Source organism: Gopherus flavomarginatus, chromosome 1 (genome assembly GCF_025201925.1).
Source record: "Gopherus flavomarginatus isolate rGopFla2 chromosome 1, rGopFla2.mat.asm, whole genome shotgun sequence".
Taxonomy (NCBI): domain Eukaryota; kingdom Metazoa; phylum Chordata; order Testudines; family Testudinidae; genus Gopherus; species Gopherus flavomarginatus.
This window is the reverse complement of record NC_066617.1, coordinates 375599783-375615455: the sequence shown is the minus strand read 5'-3', so window position 1 is coordinate 375615455 and position 15673 is coordinate 375599783.

The window sequence follows — 15673 nt, the reverse complement described above, 5'->3', positions numbered from 1 at the left end:
CAGAGGCAGAGCTTGCAAGTCACAGGAGGTGATAGTACTGCTCTACTCGGTGTTGGTTAGGCCTGAGCTGCAGTACGATGTTCAGTTCTATTCACCGCCGTATAGGAAGCTTGTAGAGAAACTGGAAAGGATCCAGAGGTGAGTGACAAGGTTGATCAAGGGAATGGAATGCAAGCCATAAGGGCAAACACTGAAGGAACTGGGTATGCTTAGCATGGAAAAGAGGAGTCTTATAAGGACATGACAGTGGTCTTCAGATACTTGAGAGGCTGCCATAAAAAAGATGAAGAAAAAATGCTCTCTTTGGTCACAGAGGGCAGGACAACAGGCAATAGCTTGAAACTACAGCAGAGCAGATTTAGAAAAAATCTCAGGAAAAACTTCCTAACTGTAAGAACAGGAGGAATATGGAACACATAACTAGGGAGGTTGTGGAAGCACCTTCACTGCAAGGTGTCCAAAGGAGGCTGGATAACCAGCTGCGTTGGATGGCTTACAAACGACAAATCCTGCATCTCAGCAGGGGACTAGGTTAGATTACGCTGTGCTTTTATGGTTCTGTGATTTAACATCCTCATGTAGACCAGTTCTTAGTCAAACATAAATCTGGGCTTATACAGGGGTAACGGTGAAATTTAATGGTCTGTGTTATACAGGAGGTCAGACTGGATGATCTAAATGTCCCTTCTGGCCTTAAACTCTATGACTCTATCAATAAAAAAGTAGATCAAACATTTATATTTACTCTGTCTCATAACACATGAACAAGGGAACGTTCAGTTACATTGAAAGTCTGCACATATAATATTGACAAAATATTTTTTTCCATAATATATATTTGGCCTGTGGAACTCCTTGCCACAGGCATTATTGGAGCAACGAGCTTAGCTGAATGGGATTTACAAATGGATTGGCCATTGTAAGTTGTGCTGGTGGCATCCATCTTAGTTAAGGTCGTCTGACACCTTCAATTATAAGACCTCATTTTCAGTGTGCCAAACTTTAACCATTTGGACTGAAATTTCTCTAATGAAGCTAGGGAAGAAGAGGTCTTGGCAGTGAGGAATAGTACCTACATGCCTTACAGCAGATACAATTCAGGGAACAGCCCCCCCAAATTAACAGTAAGAGCCCTATGATGGAAGAGGAGGAGGTGAGAGTCTGTGCATTAACTCACAGCTGGCTCCAAGGGGAATTTTGCCTAATGGGGCCTGAGTAACGTACGAGCCAGGACCTCAGAATTTGATTTTGTATTGTCTATCTACTGACATCTTTCATCATGAAGGATCCCCTGTGCCATTGAAATGCAGCACATTGGGGCTGGAGGCCATCAGCCACGGGGACCCAGACAAGAGGGACATTTTGACCAATGATTCTGGAGCCAACTTGTCACCTGTGGCAAGAGCCCTGGGATATTTAAAGCTGCGGAGAGTGGAAAGTTCTGCAGACTTACTCTCTACCAAATCAGTCCCACTCTGCACTGGGTTTGTTGACCAGGTGAGCTCCTCAGCAGGAGATGGGTATCTGTGAATTGTGAGATGGAAGTGTCTTCCCTGGGAACCCCCTTCAGGTAGCCGTGTCCCACACCTCTCTCACCACAGCATCTGCATCAATATCTGAGGCCGAGAGCAACACAGGTGCGTGCATCGTTTATAATACAGCTCTATGCAATCCCAGAGGGGTTAGCTCAGCCTCTAGCAGAGATGTGGCATCTGAATGTAAACAGGCTGGATACAAGCTTGCCTGTGCTTCTGTGTTTTTTGTCCAGCTTTAGGAATAAACAGTAATTAAGGAACCTTCCCAAAGGGAGATGAGAACTCATGGGCTCTGTGCTGAGTCAGAGAGGAATTGGCTGCTCTGTGTATTTGTGTATATTTAAAATCATGGTTGATTACTAAGAAAACGAAGGATAATGCCTATGTCTCCATAGGTTAGATACACTGTATATGTCCAGAATGGCTAAGTAGATAATAGATAGACAGCTCTGGAGACAGATGTCTGAAGGGAGAAAGGAACACTTTCTGCAAACCAATGGGGCTGTTGCTAAGGGATCACAGATCAGTAATTCTCATCAGTAACTATCATCATACTGTGCAGCATCTTTCATTGAAGGATCCTGAAAACAACTAGCAAAGGAAAGTCACTACCAACATATCCCCATTGTACAGGTAATGAATCTGAGGCACAGGGAGATGTAACTTGGTGAAGGTCACAGAGAGAATGAGTGGCAAGATGACAGACAGAACCCAGGAGACCTGACTTCCCTGCCACAACCATGGCCTCTCTGTCACACCAAGAGCGAAATGGACTCACACTGTAGCAGGCTGGCAGAGGGAGCCTGAGCCTTCACCATCCTCTCAAGGGGAATCTGAGCTTTGCAGGAATAGCCAGAGTTTGTCAGCTCCCCACTCCTGGGAAGTGTGAACTCCAGGACTTCACTTTTACTCCCACTCAGAAACCTGGCATCACATCACAGTCACTGGGGTCACTTTGGGGGAACAGACTTATTAAAAGTAACACCAGCAGAATGTTCCTGTGGATAAAATCATGGAAGATTAGGGCTGGAAGAGAACTCAAGAGGTATCTAGTCCAATTTCCTGCTCAAAGCAGGACCAAGCACAACTAAATCATCCCAGCCAGGGCTTTGTCAAGCTGAGCCTTAAAAACCTCTAAGGATGGAGATTCCATCACCTCCCTAGGTAACCCATTCCAGTGCTTCACCACCCTCCTAGTGAAATAGTGTTTCCTAATATCCAGTCTAGACCTCCCCAACTGCAACTTGAGACCATTGCTCCTTGTTCTGTCATCTGCTACCACGGATCCCCCCTTCAGGTAGTTGAAGGCTGCTATCAAATCCCCCTGCCCCTCTCACTCTTCTCTTTTGCAGACTAAATAAGCCCAACTCCCTCAGCCTCGTCTCATAAGTCATATGCCCCAGCCCCCTAATCATGTATGTTGCCCTCTGCTGGACTCTCTCCAATTTGTGCATCTCCCTTCTGTAGTGGGGGGACCAAAACTAGACGCAATATCCCAGATGTGGCCTCACCAGTGCTGAATGGTGGCTGCCAACTAGACATAGAAGGCAATCGGGTTGGTCAGACATGATTTGCCCTTGGTGAATCCATGTTTACTTTTCCTGATCACCTTCCTCTCCTCCAAGTGCTTCTAAATGAATTCCTTGAGGAGCTGTTTTATGATTTTTCTGGGGACAGAGGTGAGACTGACTAGTCTGTAGTTCCCTGGATTCTCCTTCTTTTCTTTTTTAAAGATAGACACTATATTTGCCTTTTTCCAGTTGTCCAAGACCTCCCCCAATCACCACAAGTTTTGAACAATAATAGCCAATGGCTCTGCAGTGACATCAGCCAACTCCCTCAGTACCCTCAGATGCACTGTATCCGGCCCCATGGACTTGTGCATGTCCAGCTTTTCTAAACAGCCCTTCACCTTTTCTTTCACCACTGAGGGCTGCTCACCTCCTCCCCATACTATGCTGCCAGTCCAGCAGTCTGGGAGCTGACCTTTTCTGTGTAGACTGAGGGATAGAGGGCAGCCAGGTGCCTGTCTCCCTTACCCTAAAGATGCTGTGGAATAAGGGGAGCCCTGTAGGCAGGATGGAGACCGGATTTGTGTTTGCATTGGATTTCTTCTCTTCATCTCTGTTTGTTTCCTCCCAGTGTCTCCAAGGTGGAATTGAAATCTAATGTTTCAGGCTGAATCAGACTTTCCCAGACAGTATGACATTTGTCTGTAGCTCAAGGCAAAGGGATGGGGGCAGGCCTTGATTTGGCTGGATTATTGTGTTTATTATTTATGTTTATTGCTTGTACTGGGGAAGCCTCCTGAGGCCCCTATATAGTTCAGTGTGCCTGTTGCTGGGTCCTTGGCAAACTCAGGAGAATGTCCTGGGCCTTCAAGAGCAGAGCACCTGTTTGGGGCAACTAGATTGGGGCTAGCAAGAATGAGCCATTGAATGGCGGCTGCCACTGAACACACAGCTGGGAGCGCAGGGCTCTCCATTAGCTTTTGTAACTCTGATTTATATTTAATCAAGCCTCCCTAGTTAGAGTCTAGACTGTTTTTCCTTCTTATGAATTCCCAAGATCTCCCTCTAGTACCAGGGGTTACTAGAGGCCAGAAATAACAGGGCTTTGGTGAAGGAAGGAAGGAGCTATCCTGCATATGGAACAACTGAAAGCCCAAAAGGCGTTGAAATTCTCGGGTAATGCAGCAGACTCCGGGAAGACATTCAGGCAGTTTTGAGATAAATCTATGCAAGCAGCTGGGTTTGGTGAGAAAGGAGACCAGCAGAAATTTTCATTCTTCTTAAACATTGCAGGGCTTGTGGACATCTTACTATCATGCAACTCAGGCTTTGTCTACACTAGGACTTTTCTTGGTAAAACTTTTGTCTGTCGGGGTATGAAAAAACACCCCCTGCCCAAGAAAAGGGCTGGTCTGGAGAGCGCTATGTCAGCAGGAGCCACAAGCTGGGAGTAGTTTAATTCTGCTGGCAGGAGAGCTCGGTCCCATGGGCATAGAGTGGCTACACGTGAGAGCAGCGCAGGTGCAAGGGTACAGCTGTCCCACTGTAAGGTGTGTAGTGTAGACAGAGCCTCAGGCAGGCAGACAGAGCCGGTTATTACCCTTTTGCAGAAAGGTGAAGGGCCTTGTGTAGCGCAGCAGAGCAAAACATTCCAAGGGGAAAAGTTTCACTTTAGAATAGAAAAGTAAGGAGAGTCCTTTCAAGAATTCCTGAAGATGTGAGTGGGGGAACAGTCCCGCTCTTGTCGGGACCCTTCCAGGCTTATTCACAAACGTGGCAGAATTCACTAATGAAAGGATATGAGGACTCGATCCTTCTTGCTTATCCTTTATCTCACTCCTGCCTGACCTCGAGGGCTCCCTGTCCACTCTCCTGGGTGGCAGAGGGCTTGACCTACAATCTTGTTATAGTCACTTAGGACAGGGGCTAGGGTGTCCCCAGTTCAGGGTGCTCTCTTCCGTCACAGCATATAATTCAAGCAAATACAAGTTATTAAACAGCAACCAATTTAAAAAATAAGAAAAAAATGGGAAAGGTTAGAGGAAAACACGTCACCCCCGCTCTGTGGGCACAGCGACACCACAGACAGCTGTCTCTGGAATGTCAGGGCAATGCACAGTCTCTCCCTCACACCTCTGCGGCCTTCTGCCCAGTCCCTGGCTGTGCTGCAGGGATGCCGCAAGTTGGACATTTGTTCTAGTGGTGGCCACATGCCCTCAGGCTCTGGGTGCAAGGACCCTTCTTCCCAGCGTCATCTCCCTCCCACCCCTGGTGGGTTAATGATTCCCCCTCCAAGTCTGGCCTCCCTACATTTGACCCTCTGCCCAGGGTCCCCCTCATTCTCCCCAGCTGCTCTCCACACCTGACTCCACAATGCTCCAGCCCCAGCAGTGCTGATACTCTACCTCCAGCTCCCTGGGGTGCTTCTCTGGCCCCTCTGGTTAGGGCGCCCACACCTCTGCTTCCAACTCAGATCTCTGCAGGGTTGGTGCTTCCATTTAGACATCTTAGGTGGTCGCCTAGGGCGCTAGGATTTGGGGGGGGGGCATTTTGCCACCCTCGACGGCAATTCGGCGGCAGGGGGTCCTTCCATGCTCCGGGGCTTCGGCGGTAATTCTGCGGTGGGTTCTTCACTCACTCCGGGATCCGCCGCCAAAGTGTCCCTAAGACCGGGAGCCGCGGAAGGACCCCCGCCTAGGGTGCCAAAAACCCTAGCACCGCTCCTGGATCTCTCGACTGTTTCTCTGGCTGCTGTGGCTGCTCCCAGCATGGGCCTGCTCCTGGGATGCTTCTGTGACCGTGCCAGCTCTGCCTGGCATGGCGGTTCCCCAGCTCTCCTTAGCATGGCCCCGCTCTGGCCCTGGCATCCCCAGCTCACACGGAGGATGGGACCACCCTGACCTCCCCCTTGGCCTTCCTGTGCTGTCAGTCAGGCTGACTGGGAGCGCTGGCCTCTCCCCATTGCCCCTGGGGCTTGTCACTCTCAGGGACCTGGTTTCCCATCGACCATTCATTTAGGTACTGAGAAAGGGCCAATCAAAAATCCTCAAGAAGTTTTAGTGAAGGGCCAACAGTCCCCTGACATTCTCCCTTGCTAATATTCTGCCACAGCCATTATATTACAACCAGCACATCTAGGTCCCATGTTAACAAGATTAACCAGCATCACGTTATATAAAAAAGCCATTAACAATCAATAATTGAACATTTAACAACCAATGTCCACTTCTTTCTACTATACATCACAGTATTCATTACAACACCACTTAGAACAAATAACATAATCATCTCTAAGTTTACCAGGCAGTATACCCCTGGTAGTTCTCTGGGACCTTCTTAAAACTGATGGTTTCTTGCCCAATTTTCAACAGGGTTTGGGTTTGCCCCATTGGTTTGTTTCCTTGGGACACGCTGCTCTATCCCTTCTATTAGCCCTGATCAGACTAATAGTCCAATATTTAACTGGTCCCTATGTACAACTCTCCCAGGTCCAGTAGGGATAGTGTAAACTAGCAGTTTAGGATTGTTTTGGGTGACCACAGTGCGAGGATTTGACTCACACTTGTCCTGTTTTTTTTATTATGTCTCTGGCATCTATGGTTGTGAAATAGGTACATGGTTACCAGGTTTGATGAGAGCAGCACTGGACTTTTCGTTTTCCTACTTTGGGCTGCAACTTTAGTTCTAGTGAGAGCAACTTTGCCGGCTGTTTTGGCCTGTCATGGACACCTTGGAGCCATTCATTGAAATTGGTCCCCTCATCTTTAGAAAAAAAAGACTTCTTGTTGCTTCTCTGGCAGCACTCTTAAGTTAGCCATTTGAACAAGAGCCATCCCTTGGAGCACTGTTTGAACTGGAACTGGCAGTCTCATGCCATCCAGAATCATATCAATAATCCACATCTGCATTTGCATGCAAGCCAGGGACAAGAGAACATTGCTCTGTAGGACACCAACAGCCTGCAAGAGGTGGAGGTGATCCTTCTCTTAGGGTTGTTCCCATTCCCCTAGAACCTGTGCCACCCCATTCTGTATGGAAATTAGCTGATCTAAGGATACCTTCAGGAGCACTGCTAAATCCTTTAGGTGTTGACCCATAGCTTTCATTTTATTTTCAGCCACTTCCTTATTTATATATAAAGAACTCCTACCCCAAAACCATCTGTTCCTAAAATATCCCTTTCCTTTCGATCCATATGGGGTCTGGGAATATCATGAACATTTATCCAATTCCTCAAGCCCTATACTATGATTGAATAACCTTTCCACAGTGGGATTCCATTACTGAAATATTTGATAAAGTAAGATCCACAATTACCTTCTTCAGTGTGTGGGTTGGATTAATTACCAAAGTCAAGATAAATCACATCCATCGATTTCCCCATATCCACAGAGCCTGTTATCTCATTATAGAATAAAGGCTTCCCTTGATCTTCTGGCAGTGCTCTTACTAGCGCAGCCCAATGTGTCGTTAGCCTTCTTGGCAACAAGGGCACATCGCTGACTCATACAGAATCATAGAATCATAGAATATTAGGGTTGGAAGGTGTGACGGGTTGGATCACAGAAACCCCTTGGGACCTGCCAACTGATGTGCCAAGACTAATTCTGCCCCTGCCTTCCCTGCCAGCTCGGGACTCCAGAATAGTGGCGTAGCCAGGTTCTAAGAGCAGGGGGAGCAAACATCAAAAAGGCGCCCCACCTTGGCTCTTCCTCCGCTGCTCCGCGCCCCCTGCTTGGCTGGCTTCTCCGGCTGTGCCGCCTTCCCATGGCTCCTCCAGCCTTGCCACCCCCCATGGCTCCTCCAGCTGCACTGTGCGCTGCCATGCAGTGCCTCCCCTCACTCCTGCGGCAGCGCCGTCCCCCCATGAGCCTCCGACCATGCCGCCCCCCCATGGCTCCTCTGGCCGTGCTGCGGGCTGCCATGCTGTGCCCCCTCTCACTCCTCCAGCTGCGCCGTCCCCCCATGAGTCCTCCGACCATGCCATCCTGCCATGGCTCCTCTAGCCTTGCCACCCCCCCATGGCTCCTCCGGCCACGCTGTGGGCTGCCATGCTGTACCCCCCTCACTCCTCCAGCTGCACTGTCCCCCCATGGCTCCTCTGACCACGCCGCCCCCCCATGGCTCCTCCCGCCACACTGTGGGCTGCCATGCTGTACCCCCCCTCACTCCTCCGGCTGCACCATCCCCCCATGACTCCTCTGACCATGCCGCCCCCCCATGGCTCCTCCCGCCACACTGTGGGCTGCCATGCTGTACCCCCCCTCACTCCTCCGGCCACGCCGAGCTGGTCCCCCATGGTTCCTCTGACCATGCCGCCCCCGCATGGCTCCTCCGGCCGTGCTGCGGGCTGCCATGCTGCATCCCCCCTCACTCCTCCGGCCACGCCAAGCCGGTCCCCCATGGCTCCTCTGGCCACGCCGCCCTCCCCTTTGCCTGCAGGAACCCAGTGCCAGTGTAACGACACAAACAGTTCCTGATCCCAATTCCCTACTTTGGGGGTTCTGAGCAAGCTCACCCGAACTGAGCATGCCCAGTAACCTTTGCTGTTGCCACTGCCCTCTCTCTGCCGACCCTGCACGCCAAGCTTCAGAGCAGAGTGTGGACCTCGACCACTGGCACCGTGGTAACCCCTAACTAAGGCGCCGCTTTTGGGAAAATGTGCTGAGAGGAAGCATCTGCTTCCCCTGCACCCCACTAGCTATGCTACTGCTCCAGAACCCTGCCTGGTTGTGCCAGACATGCTTGCCGGCTACAAACACAGACCTAGGTCTGAACCATGTCCCACAAACTGCAGACTTAACTGAAAACAGCTTACGAAGTGTTCCTGTCTCTGACACGCAGATGCCCAATTCCCAGTGGAGTCCAAACCCCAAATAAATCTGTTTTACCCTGTATAAAGCTTACACAGGGTAAACTCAAAAACTGTTCATCCTCTATAACACTGATAGAGAGATATGCACCCCTCCTCCCCATATATACTCTGAGTTTATTAATAGGTAAAAAGTGATTTTAATAAATATAGAAAGTAGGATTTAAGTGATTCCAAGTAGTAACAGACAGAACAAAGTGAATTACCAAGCAAACTAAAATAAAACATGCAAGTCTATCCCTAATACAGTAAGATAACTGAATACAGATAAAACATCCTCCTCAGAGATGTTCCAGTAAGTTTCTTTTACAGACTAGCCTCCTTCTAGTCTGGGTCCAGCAGTCACTCAAAGCCCCATGGTTACTGTCTTTTTTTCTAATTTCTTTCAGGTATTCTCTAGGGGTGGAGAGGCTATTTCTGGAGCTAGCTGAAGACAAAATGGAGGAGTCTCCGAGGGGTTTAAACATACTTTCTCTTGTGGATGCACACTCCTCCCTCCCCCTGTGTAGAATCCCAGCTACAAGATGGAGTTTTGGAGTCACATGGGCAAGTCACATGTCTATGCATGACTCAGAACTTACAGATAGCAGCCATGGTTCACATGCTACCTTGAACTGACCAAATGCCTTACTAAGGCTATTTAAAATTAAACCAATATACAGCCAATATTCATAATTCAAATACAAAAATGATATATACATATAAATAGGATGAATAGATTTAGTAGATCGTAACCTTTACAGAAATATGTTACATGGCATATGTAGAATAAAACATACAGCAGTTATGCCATATTGACCTTCATAAGCATACTTCCATAAAGCCTTATGGGGTGCAACGTCACACCAGTCATCAAAAATGGTCACCTCACTCTTGGAAGAGATTTCTTGATGCTTCTCTGGCAGCACCCTAAAGTCAGCCACCTGTGCACCCCACACCCTTTGCCCCTGAGTTTAGAAGACTCACCAGTACTTTTCCTTTGATTGCATTATTCAGTATGTTGGCTTGCTGGAGCCCATAAGGTAGGCTTGCCCTAGATGTTGGCTCCACAAGCACTCAATATCCATTGCACGGTCCTTAAGCACGTAACTCCCATTGATTTGGGTGTTCAGGAGCTCAGCAGATTGGCTGGAGAGAGGCATCTATTTCCATGTGGGATTGTCAGCTATGAGCCCTCTGCTGGAGAAAGGTGCCTAGGAAAGGTCAGCATTTTCTAGTGACAGATGCAAGAGAGATGTGGGAGACTCAGATCCAAAATCTATGTTCTACCTGCTTTGGAGCAGAGACATAACACATATCTCCCACATGAATGCCCTGAGCACCCCACAAATGGCTATTCTGACTGGGGTGCTCAGTCTCTCCAGCTTGTGCTGTTTCACTTTATACAAACAAACATTCAGCAGAGCAGGGACTTGAATCTGGGTCTCCCACATTATAGATGAGGGTGCTAAACCACTGGGCTATTGAGGTATTCTGGGGGTGCAGATACATGGACACACATGCAAACAGACACACACACAGACACACGTACACAAGCATACACTTGGATGCACACACACTGACCCACATGCAAACACACACACAGTCTCACATGTGCACACACACCTGCACACACATGCAAACAGACACACACACAGACACACGTACACACAAAGACCCACGGATGTGCACACACACTTGGACCCACATGCACACACAAACAGACATCACACATGGAGTCACATACACACATACACACATGGACGCACATGCACACACACACATTCCCAACCCACAGGGCCCTATCAGGGAGGCATGCTCTGAGAATACCTAATAGATGGGACCTGCTGGGGAAATGGGAGGGAACACCTCACTGGAGAATCCCACCAGAATTGAGGTCTTAGTGAAGACTCTGAGCAGCTCGTTAGCTGTGGAGCTGTGTCAGCACTCAGATTACTTTGTGCAGGCTACTGCCAGAACATAGGCTCCTACAGGGTAAGGTAGCAGATAAGCCAGGGCTTTGAGGAAGATAATGCTAAGCAGGGGGAGGGATAGCTCAGTGGTGTGAGCATTGGCCTGCTAAACCCAGTGTTGTGAATTCAATTCTTGGTGGGGCAATTTGGGGATTGGTCCTGCTTTAAGCAGCAGTTTGTCCTGAGTTTCACCTCATCATCTATGTCCCACTGGAAAGGGGGCAGGGCCTCTGAGTTCTGCTTAAAAGCAATAAGAAAGGTAGAAACCCCATGAGCTAATGAGCTGTACACAGACCTATTCCCCAGTCTGTCATGCTAACACAGCACAGTAAGGCCAGGAAAGGATTCAATGTCACTTTGTCTGTCCTGTAATTAACTTAGGGAAGAGGGCCCAGCACCATTTTACCAGACAGCTCTGCATGGAGATCAGAGCCAGAGCACAAGGAGAAACATTAGATCTCTTTATGAATAAAGAGCCGGAGCAGCCTGTCCTGGATCTGTTTGGTCCTCACCCTGTAGATGATGGGGTTTAGCATGGGGGACACCAGAAGGTTCACATTGCCAGTGAGAACTCAGAAATGCAGGGCCACATTCTGGCCAAATCAGTATGTGAGGGAGGAGAAGAGAGCTGAAATGAAAAAGGCTAAGATGGAACAGAGGTGGGAGCTGCAGGTCCCAAAGGTCTTGAGCCAGGCATCCTTTGTCAGGAAGCTGAAGATGGCCCTGAGGATCTGGGTATAGGACAAGGCAACAAAAAACATATCCAGGCCCTTTACAAAGAATAGCACAAAGAGGCCATAATAAGTACTGATGCAGGTATCAGCGCATGCCAGCTTCACCACAGCTGTATGTGCACAGTATGGATCGGGTATGATGTTGGTTTCAGAATATGGCCACTGCCTTGTCAGGATGAGATAAGGCAGTATGATCATGCCACCAAGCAGCACCACAGCCAAGTCAATCTTGGCCACCACGTGGTATGCCAGGACAGTGCAATGTCTGAGGGGATCACAGATGGCCACATAGCGATCAAAACCCATGGCCATGAGGATCCCAGACTCCATCACCGAGAACAAGTGAATGAAGTACATCTCGGTGAGGCAGGCACTGAAATCGATCTCCCTCGAATTGAACCAGAAGGTGCTCAGCATTTTGGGCAGCATGGATGTAGACAACACCAGGTTGGTGATGGCCAGCATGCAAAGGAAATAGTACATGGGGGCATGGAAGCTCCTCTCCCTCTTTATGATGAACAGGATGGTGAGGATCCTCGAGACAGCTATGATGTACATAGCACAGAAGGGGATGGAGATCCAAACATGAGCCCCCTCCAGGCCAGGAATGCCCAGCAGGATGAAGGTGGAGGGGTTGGTGAAGTCGGTTGTGTTAGAATCTGACATGGAGTAAAGGAGAAGGTGTCCAACTCTGAGGCAGAACGGTGTCTCTTGCATTTACTGTATGTTCCTCTGAATTTGTATATGTGCCCAGGCTCTAGAGTGATGGTCACAGAACCAATGCCTGAATGGAGAGGAAATGTTAATATGAGACACTACATGCACAACTGGGGACTGTTCTCAGGGGTGAATGAAATTGGTCACTCTTCACACACTGAAAAAATGACATTTTCACTATTCAGATAAATGAATTATTAACAACTGACTCTACTAATGCCAAGTCCACATTTTATGGCGCTCAAAATCTAAGAGTGAAAAAGAAACAAAGCTTTGACAAAACATTACCAGAGGGAAACATCCCAATTAGAACTCACCTCATGGAAAACACCTGAGCATCATTGATAGCAGCTCCATGGAAACAGTGGCTTATTTGCAGCTGTGGCCGAAACAAAGACAATGTTCAGATGCCCAAGGAGGGGAATGGAGAATACCCTGCTTTGGACATGCGCTCCGTTGTGGACACTCGTTCTCTATATAGTGTATAGCCAATAGACAGGGGATTTCTGAGACAGGCTAAGAGAATGGGAGAGGCCACCGTATGCCGACAGAGTGTTGAGCATAGAGAAGAGACAAAGAAGGGGGCTTATGATAGATGAGAGATAAATAAAAAATGGAACTTATTACATTCAAATGGACAAATACAGAACAGTTCCCGACCAGTAATATCTATAGACACTTAGTTTCAGAGCGTTAGCTGTGTTAGACGATATCTGCAAAAACAACAAAGAGTCCTTGTGGCACCTCAGAGACTTACAAATTCTTTTTGGAATAAGCTATCCTGGGCTAGAACCTACTTCATCAAATGCATGGAGTGGAAAATACAGGAGCACGTATAAATACATGAAAAGATGTGAATTGTCTTACAGAATGTGAAGTCAGTCTAATGAGGCAATTCACTTAGTGTTTCAAAAGGGCTAATTCCCCAAAGGAGAGGCAAAAGATCAATAAAAGTGATTGAGAGGAACAATTTCAAGATTAAAAATGGGAATGAAAATTGGGAGTTCTTGAAGAAGAGTTTATGAGATTGGCAAAAATTCACTATTCCACTATCAAGAAAGTAGAGAATTTTGGACAAAAAACTTGGTTTACTGACAAAGTGAAGGCAGCAATTGGGGCGGGGCGTTGCGGGGGAGAGGGAACAGAATGGTTAGAAATATATAACATATGGGGAAAAGGGAAAATAGAGAGCAAATAATACAAATTGGAATTTATGAAAATTCATAAGAGATGCTAAAAACATCATAGAAAAATCCAGGTTTTGCAGGTTTAAGAATCACAAAAAGGAACTTATTAAAGTATTTTGAGAACAAAAGAAATCCTAGAAAAGGTTTAGCTCAATTCTTTGAGGGAGAAACAAAGTTTGTTAATGTTGCAGGAAAGGCAGATACCTTCAATATATACTTGTGTTCTGCATTCGGAAAGAAGCAGAATGCGAAACATATATCACCTAAGATGATAAAATACTTCCCAGTCCATTAGAAGACAAGGATGGTGACAAACAGCATCTACAACTGAATCGTAGAGTTCCAAACACCCGAGTTACGAGGGAGAACAGGACAGATCTGGGTTAAATGTAAAATATTCAATTAAAAAAGGGAAAGTTTAAAAAAAAGATTTTACAAAATTAATAAAGAATGGAAAAGCTGGGCTGGGATTAGTTAAAAAAAACATAGGAATATAATTAATGCAGTCAACAACATGGTGTATGGAAAACATGTCTTGTCAGATAAACCAGATTTTATCCTGAAATGAGAACACACTTTTGATCAACCAAGGGAACCAAGCAGATGCAATACACTTTGATTTCTCTGAGGCGTTTATTTCAGTAGGTGGAAAAATTCAGATAAAAAAATGCACACTATACAATATCAGTAGAGCACATGTAAAGTGGACCAAAAACTGGCTAACTGAAAGATCTTAGAAAACAGTTGTCAATGGGCCATTGTTAATTTTTCTCTTTGATTCCAGATCATTGATGAAAATATTGAATAGTGTTGGGCCAAAAACGGATCCCTGCAGAACCTCATAAAAACACGCACCCTCTCCAATTTTTCAACATCATTTCTTGAAATGTGGAACCTGGGAGTGGAAACAGTCAGTGCGGAGGTAAAATCATTCTCTTGCTCCAACTCACCACTCCCCTGTTTATGTATCCAAGGATCTCATCAGTGCTTTTGGCAACAGCATCAAGCTGGGAGCTCACAATGAGTTGGGTGTCTACAATGACCCCTAAATCCTTTCCACGGTCCCTGTGTCCCATAATGCAGTGCCGTGGTCTGTGGATCAAGACTGCATTCCCTCTTCCAAGAGGATCCCTTTGCATTTGTCTGTATTAAAATATTTTGTTTCCATGGCCCCAGCTCACCATATGTTCCAGGTCAATCAATGTGCCTGCCCCAGCCTCCTTTTTGTAACCAATCTGCCAATCTTTGGGTCATCTGTAAATTTTATCTGCAGAGAGAGTGACTTAAGGAGCTTCATTTATTCATCTTAAATATCAATAACATACTCTTTAATCTACTGAAGAAAGGAAAAGCAGGACCCAATCACTGGAATCTGAAGCCAAAAATATTATAGTTGGAAATAAGGGCTAAATGATTACCACTCTGGACAATTAACATTTGCAACACACTGCGAAGAGAAGTGGTGGGTTCTCCAACTCCCCATGCCAGCAGATCCAGACTGGATGCTTTTCTGGAAGATCTGATTAAGGACTCATCTACACTTAAAAAGCTACAATGGTCCTGCTCGAGTGCTTCAATGTTGACACTACTTATACAGACAGCAGGGGTTCTCTATGACACCTCACAAGACATACCTCATACCTGATGCATCATAATTATGTCAGAATCATGTCATCAATACCAGTATGATGAATATGGTGTACAGAATCACAATCTCCTCTATTGACAAATCAGTGTGGGACAGCTCCTGACATTTGGGACCTAAAAAGAATGGCTCAGTTGTGCGAATCTCCTTGACATCCTCTTCAGCTAAAACCAATTCACAGAATACATTTAGCCTCGCTGCAACAGCCTCATCTTCCTTGAATGCTCCTTGAACACCTCAATCGTCCAGTGATTCCACTAATTTTTTAGCAGGCTTCCTGCTTCTGATGTACTTTAAAAAACTGTTGTTAATTTCACTGTCATTTGGTAGTTGCTTTTCAAATCTAGGAGTGCTGTGTCGCCAAGTCCTATGAAAAAATGTTGTGTTGCACACCCAAAAATCATGAGATTGGTTTAAAATAACGAGATTTAAAAATAACTAATGTGGTGTTTATTTTCATGAGCCTTTGGATTTTAAGCATTTGTGTTGCACCTGTTTCAGGTTTTCTGCAAGTCACTTT